Below are 7,486 nucleotides of genomic sequence, written 5' to 3'. Positions count from 1 at the left end.
CCTCTATGTAGCTCTCATTACGACTCTCTTTTGGAAAACCAGAAGCCTTTTGATCACAAGTAATCACTTCTTGTTCATGGTAAGAATCTCTAAACTCCATAACCATCATCTCTCTCTCTCTCTCTCTCTCTACTTTTATTTCCTGGAAACTACACACTTGATGATTGCTATTTTGTATACGTAGACATATATGAGATTTTTGAAAGTGTACAAGGATGTTCCGTGCCACCTTGTTTAGCAATCTAATATATGCACATGGTGTGTTTATGATCACAGAGATGCATAAAAAGCACTCTTCGCTTTCACGTCACGTAGACGATAGGGACACTATTTTGGCTGTATCTCCTAAACCATTATGAACTAGGTTGAACTCTTTGAATCAAAGATTAACCACATCATTTATAGCATTTTATCTTTTCTAATTCATATGGAAATTTTTCTTGAGTGAAGAGTTATGGTCAAAATATAGCTTGAAGTCCACTGGATTTAGTCAATATTTTGGACCCGAGGCTCCTTGAGGAGAGCCATTATATAGACTTTTTGGATGGATAAACCCACTTATCCAAATCAAGATCTTGATTATGAATGCTAAAAAATATATCTAGATCACCGTTATCACTTCATGAGTGCGAGTTATTAATCGTCCTTTGTAGGGGATTACATACACCTACATGCATGCTATATAGGAGGAGTACCGTACAGAAGCGTGGGTTTGATGAGAGCTTCATATATGTTTTATGGGTTTTTTAATGATTTTTTTTTGTTTGTTTGATGTCCATAATATATGTGTGGATGTATGTTTAGCCAACCCGAGCTGTATGCACAATTTTGCATAAAATGGCTTTCTTTTTGTGCCACGTTTGTTAGCATGAATCTCATATGGGTGAAATGATATGACAAGTTGTTAGTTTATATTATAGGACTGAGTTTGATGCATTGAAATGAGGCCAAAAACTCCATTTTTTATATCATGTGTGCATTCAAAAATAGGAAAAATTTGTTTTTCTCCTACATGTGAAGCTATGGAATATGGTCGATGAAAGTGATAGGGTTGTTTTGCATCATGATTAGGTTGATGTGGTGATCTTGTATGAATTATGGAACCTCAAGGATAGATGTGGATGTCTCACGTGCATGTGTGTACTGCTTTCCACCCTTCTAGATCAAAACTAACTCTGTGTCCAGGGGGGTGAGGTGAGATTATGGGTACATCATTTACATATAGTTAACCACTTCCAATATGCTATCCATTGTTTAAGGACTATGTGTGTTGGCTTAGCTCGATTATAGTGTGTATAGTTAACACTCCAAGTGTGGGAGCCAGTTCAATTGGGAATATGGTTTATGGTCAAGAGCTCAAGATCTTTTATGGGTTTGGTTGCAATTTTTGGTTGTGAAAGCCAATGTGGCTCTTGGATTTTTTGTTTGTTTTGGGGTCATATTTGTGTTGCCAAAATGCTCCCAATTTTTTTGTTGCCATGCTATGTGCAAAAGTTGGTTTTGCAAGATGAATGTGCATCACCCGGAGTAGGGAGTAGTGCTCACCCATGTGATGAATATTAGATTGTGGCTTATGATTTTGGATTGGAATTGTGAAGTGGTTTGATGGTTTATGCTAGATGTGTAAGGGTAGAGACCTTGTACAACCTGATTGCCTTGGAAAGGATTGTTTATGCATATGCAAATTGCTATTTTGATTAGACTCACGTGTTATGTTTCTCTTGATAACGCCGATACAAGATTAGTATCACCTACATCGCTTAGTCTTAGATGAAAGGATCGATTGCCTGGGGATTTGTTGGATCAAGGGTATTTCCTAGATCTTCTTCTTTTTTGTTAGGCTTATTGACATGGTTACTGTGTTGAGGATTGAATGAACTACATGGTTTATATATCGGGGATCTTACCTTGGCTTGGCCTAAACATCCGGTGTAGCAGAGAAGAGGCATGGCACCTAAATTGGTATGGGTGGTATTAAGTTCCTACCACCTGCTAGTATTTGAAATTCTTTCAAAGCTTGGATTCAAGGAGGGAGGCAAAGTGATGTCGGCTCATATTTGGCTCAGGTAAGTTGGAGGTGTTATAGATCGCTCCTAATGAAGGGAAATTCTCTTTGTCTATAGTAGGAGAGGATTTGGATGGCTGGACTAGTCGATCTCACATAAGGGCAATGCTTTTATTTAGTCATCTATGGTTTCAAGGTTATGGTAAACATAGATTTTGATATGCATTAATTCATGGCTTACCCGTTTCATTCAGATGGGGCATTCAAAGATTCTCTTTTGTCATTCTCTTGTGTCATCTATGCACTTTATTTCACCCTCCACTTGTGTGTGTGTCCGTGCGCGTGCATGCGTGCGTGCGTGCGTGCGTGTGTGTGTGTGCAAAGCAGTCAGTCTACACATATATTCTCCCTCAACTTGGTCATTTAATTGAGCACGCTTTCATTCATACACATTCAAGGGTAGCACTACTTCCTAGGTACCTTTGAATGTAGTCCGACTCATGGCTCAAACTCCATGCTAGGTTGGGCACTGAGAACTCTCCCCTATAGTGTCGCTTTTGCAAGTTTGGTGTATATTAACATTTTATAAAAATGTATTGATAATTCTTGCATAAACCCCTAGGGAGGTGTATCTCTCACCAATTATGCAATAGAATGTTAGCAGTGGGGGCTAACATTCTTATGCACCAAGCAAGAGATGTGCACTACATTTTCTATGATTATAGTATAGATTCTTGGGATCAATTGGTTCCAATTTGTACTAAGCTATAAGCTAAGGAATCAATTAAAATGCAGTGTAAAAAGGCTTGTATTCCATGCCTATAACAAAGGCCTATGCTAAGAGATAAGGTATTCTTGGGTGAGTTATGCTCTTTGTAGGGTTGATAGTCATCAGGTTCTTGGGATTTCCATACCCATGTAACTCTTGATTCTTCTAACCAAATTATCTTTCTTTCTTGTTGATCTACTTTGTGCATTGATTGTGTATAACTGAAGTTGTATTCATTGATTGTATATCTCTAATCTCTCTTAATTTAATTTTCCAAAGCATATCATTGGCCGGTGGTGTGTGAAGGCAATGCCTTCCTACTCTCTCTCTCTCTCTCTCTCTCTCTCTCTTTGTGTGTTAGTATTTGTGCATGCAATTTACATTGAGTGATTGGACCATTGCATCAACACTAATGCAACGTAGGCATGTTAACCACAACGCATGTGTCTATAGGATTAAGAGTGGTGAGAGGGGAATTGATATAGGATTAAGAGTGGTGAGAGGGGAATTGATATAGAGGTTAACTTCAATGACATAATGTGTGCAATGTAGGTTGATGAATAGATTTGATGGCTTGATATAGAAGGCCCATTCCATGGATTCTCTCTATGAGAGGAGAAGGATCCCTTGAATTCTCTCATTCTATGCACCAATGGTACTTGTGCTTCTAAGACCTAGCCATGTTATTGCATGTTGGATTGATGAATTTGTTGGTCTTGGGTTGTGGATGTCCCTTGAATTCTATGCTACAACGAGGAATCCCAATCCTCGAGCGAGTACTTCTGAGCGAACAAGTAACCGAGCGAGTAAATAAAATAAAAAAGTCAAGATCAAGACCTCAATAGTGACTCTATAGAGGACAATGTAGCAAAGTAAATGCAAAACCAAACGTAACCCTCCACAACCCCCATGGGGTTCAAACGGGATGGGATGTATTTTTTGCAACCCCAAAAACATGGTGTGACAACTCGGTGCTTAATATCATGTAAGCCATCATTAATTAATTGCACATATATGCTTGTTTGATTTTGTAGAATCCCAAAACATGTCATCTTACATTGACTTTGCAAACCCATTTTTGTCATCAACTTTGTAAACCCATTTTTGCCATCGATGAATGGGTGAGACTGACCAAATTTCTAGCATCCAAGGCAACAGATCATTGCTTTAATAATCTCTAGGCAAGGACTTGCATGCCACGGGCATTGCTCGTCTTTGCTCCTTTAAGGTAGACATTACACTTAACACTCGGAAGCATGACCATTGCCACGTCTGCTGTAGCAAATTCATATAAATAAGCTTGTGGCCATGCTTTGGTCCATAAATGGTTATGTCCCTAATCATTCTTGACTGCAGGCTCGATCAAGAGGGATTATTGGAGTTCTAAATCGTCCAAAACACTAAAATGCTTTACTGATCCTAAATTTTAAAGACACTAAAATATATAAAAATATAAACCAATTTTTAAAATGCAAGATCCTTAGTTTTGAAGACACTAAAATATTTTATTTTTTAAAAAATAAATAAATTATGTCCAATCAATTAACACAATTTTGATTGAAACTACTTTGACCCAATAAAATGTCTCAACTGTGAATTTTGTTTCCTTAGGGTTGTGGAGCAAGAGAGATGTTGAAGCATCTAAGCAAGGTAAAGATCGAGTTCAACGCCTTTGATGTGAGGTCTGCATTAGTCGTGGAATTTATAGCGCAACTCCAGCAACCCCAAGTGCCAAATTCTCATCAAGCACCGTACAGACAAGACCCCTCCCCTTGTGTCTACTACTTACACTAACAGCAAGGAGGAGATCAGCCTTGATGGCTTAGTCCTCCATGCTCAAGACATCCACAAATCCGTCCTTAAGCAGTTGTTGCAGGCCATTGAAACCGAGGAAATGTTCAAGGAGGTTGTCATCCCTTGACTTGTCATCATCCCTCTTGAAGAGGTTGTACTCGTCAAGAATACTCCATACGTAGGCCAAATCGCCAATTCTATTTTGTGCTATGTAAGACCTGAATGTCTCTAATGCAGCCTTTGGGAGGAGAGAGAGAGAGAGAGAGAGAGAGAGAGAGAGAGAGAGAGAGAGAGAGAGAGAGAGAGAGAGAGAGAGGGAACCAATTCATTTGAACAGAGCTTTGTACTGCCTTCACAAGTGTACGCCGGTGCGTGGAGAGAGAGAGTGAGAGAGAAAGAGAGAGAGCAAAAGAGAGAGAGGGAGGGAGGGAGAAAGAGGAGAAGAAAAAGAAGTTTTAACTTCGCAGGAAACTATTCTAAGAGACCGTAAAGATCAAGGAGAGTCGTGTGTTTTCTCAAGACTTGAACTCGAGTGCTTGAAAAAAACCTAGGTTTAGTGTAATCCCACCTACAAATTTTTAAATTTACCTCTAAATTTTATTTTTGAAGGTGAGAAAACCTACAAAATTTGAAAAAAATATTGTAATTGGGTGTAAAAACCTTCAAATTTTATCAATTTACATTTGTTGTTTCACAATATGTCGGTTTGCCGGAAAAAGTTTTTTTCGTGTTGAACTCCCTTTAAGGGCGCGCGCCGACGCGCGGTGCTAGAGAGAGAGAGAGAGAGAGAGAGAGAGAGAGAGAGAGAGAGAGAGAGAGAGAGAGAGAGAGAGAGAGAGAGAGAGAGAGAGAGAGAGAGAGAGAGAGAGAGAGAGAGAGAGAGATCATGGTTGCTCACAACATTGAACGATGCTTATAGTAAGAATGTAGCCTTTGATGCACATTTGCAGAGAGATTTTCTCCCATAGCATTTATTGATTGAGCAAGTTCTCGTGGATTTGTCATGTTTTGCCTAGGGGATAATTGTATGGTGTATTCTCATTACTTGGCTCTCAGACTTCAATACAAGTACGTGGGCATTGCATGTGTGGTTGTTAGGCAGGGGTGATGGCAATGAGATGCTAAAGTTTCTAGCAATGTGGGGTCTTCTAGATGATGATGATGATAATGATGATAAATGGCTGCAATTCCTCACAAAATGAATGTGTGAAGGTTCGCCAATTCATGAAATAGCGAATATATAAAGGCAATGTTCTGATTTTTGAAGAGTTTTGAAGGAAAGATCCTACTTTCCACCCTCTTAGAAACTTAGAAGTTAAATTTGGATTAATATGATCCTTAGTTGATCTGGAAGTTGAAACCTTAGCCGTGATTGTGATGGTTTCCAATATCTTGTCAGTCACATATGTCGGTTTGCCAAGTTTTTGGGAAAGAGTTTTTTTCGAACTCCCTTTAAGGGCGCGCGCCGGCGCGCGGTGCTAGAGAGAGAGAGAGAGAGAGAGAGAGAGAGAGAGAGAGAGAGAGAGAGAGAGAGAGAGAGAGAGAGAGAGAGAGAGAGAGAGAGAGAGAGAGAGAGAGAGAGAGAGAGAGAGAGAGAGAGAGAGAGAGAGAGAGAGAGAGAGCGCTCCTCTCATCTCCTTCCGATCGTCAATGCTGCTTCAGCAAACCAGCGGCCATGGTGAACGTTCCACAGACGAAGAAGTCCTTTTGCAAGGGCAAGGACTGCAAGAAGCACACCCTTTCAAACTCCTTTTAAGGGTGCGCGCCGGCGCGCAGTGCTAGAGAGAGAGAGAGAGAGAGAGAGAGAGAGAGAGAGAGAGAGAGAGAGAGAGAGAGAGAGAGAGAGAGAGAGAGAGAGAGAGAGAGAGAGAGAGAGAGAGAGAGAGAGCGCTCCTCTCATCTCCTTCCGATCGTCAATGCTGCACTGCTCAAATCTGCAATAGGTTTAGCTTTTTGAGAAACACTCAAACCACCAAATTGCTCACAAAATTGTTTCACAGAGGAATCAGAATGCTGTCTCTCACATATTCTTCGTTCAGCTACATTATCCCTTATTGATGGCTTGGGGATTGGACATGATAACGGGATCTGATGTCCCATGCTCAGTAATATGCCTATTGGAGGAGGTCCCCATGGGCTCACAAGAGGTCTCCACTGCGGTTCTGGGGGAATTTGTTTCATTATCAGCACTTCAGGTTGTCATTGTTGTTGTTGTCCCCTTCCTTGTGCATTTAGACCTTCAACTACATCTTTGATAGCTGGGTCTTGACACTTTTTCTCTTTCTTTCCAACCCATGGTGGGGTTTTAGTGCCGTAGACCATTTTGGAAGCTTCGTAGCAATCTAGCTATGGTGGCCAAACAAAGCCGGTCTTCCACAAGAAGGCTAAGACTACAAAGAAAATTGTGTTAAGGTTGCAATGTCAGAGCTGCAAGTATGTAACTCAGCATCCAATCAGCGATGCAAGCACTTTGAGATTGGTGGTGACAAGAAGCGCAAGGGTGCCATGTACTAGGTCAATTTTTGCAGCATCATGATGAATCGAAGAGTTTTGCTCAAGACCTTTGCACTGTTTTGAGAGAGAGAGAGAGAGAGAGAGAGAGAGAGAGAGAGAGAGAGAGAGAGAGAGAGAGAGAGAGAGAGAGAGAGAGAGAGAGAGAGAGAGAGAGAGAGAGAGAGAGAGAGAGAGAGAGAGAGAGAGAGAGAGAGAGAGAGAGAGAGAGAGAGAGAGAGAGAGAGAGAGAGAGAGAGAGAGAGAACCGCGCCAACTTGACGGAGCGCCTGTCGATCATGGCAGTTACGGAGTCCAAGCTGGCCATCAGCCGCAACCGTCACCTTCGTCAAATGGTATTACATCGGTTGCCAACAGAACCCTGGAAACAGACCCCCTTTTGCGCTAGCCGAAAATTTTATGTCGCA

The 7,486-nt window shown here is 41.0% G+C and overlaps 1 pseudogene; it reads left to right on the top strand.

Annotated features, from left to right (window-relative positions):
• Positions 1-6,243: 6,243 nt before the first annotated feature.
• Positions 6,244-7,119, top strand: LOC147431313 (large ribosomal subunit protein eL42-like; annotated as a pseudogene).
• Positions 7,120-7,486: the final 367 nt, after the last annotated feature.

This window comes from Adiantum capillus-veneris, chromosome 21, assembly GCF_014529385.1.
Source record: "Adiantum capillus-veneris isolate H3 chromosome 21, ASM1452938v2, whole genome shotgun sequence".
NCBI classification, from domain to species: Eukaryota; Viridiplantae; Streptophyta; class Polypodiopsida; order Polypodiales; family Pteridaceae; genus Adiantum; species Adiantum capillus-veneris.
This window is presented reverse-complemented; position numbering and strand designations above follow the sequence as displayed.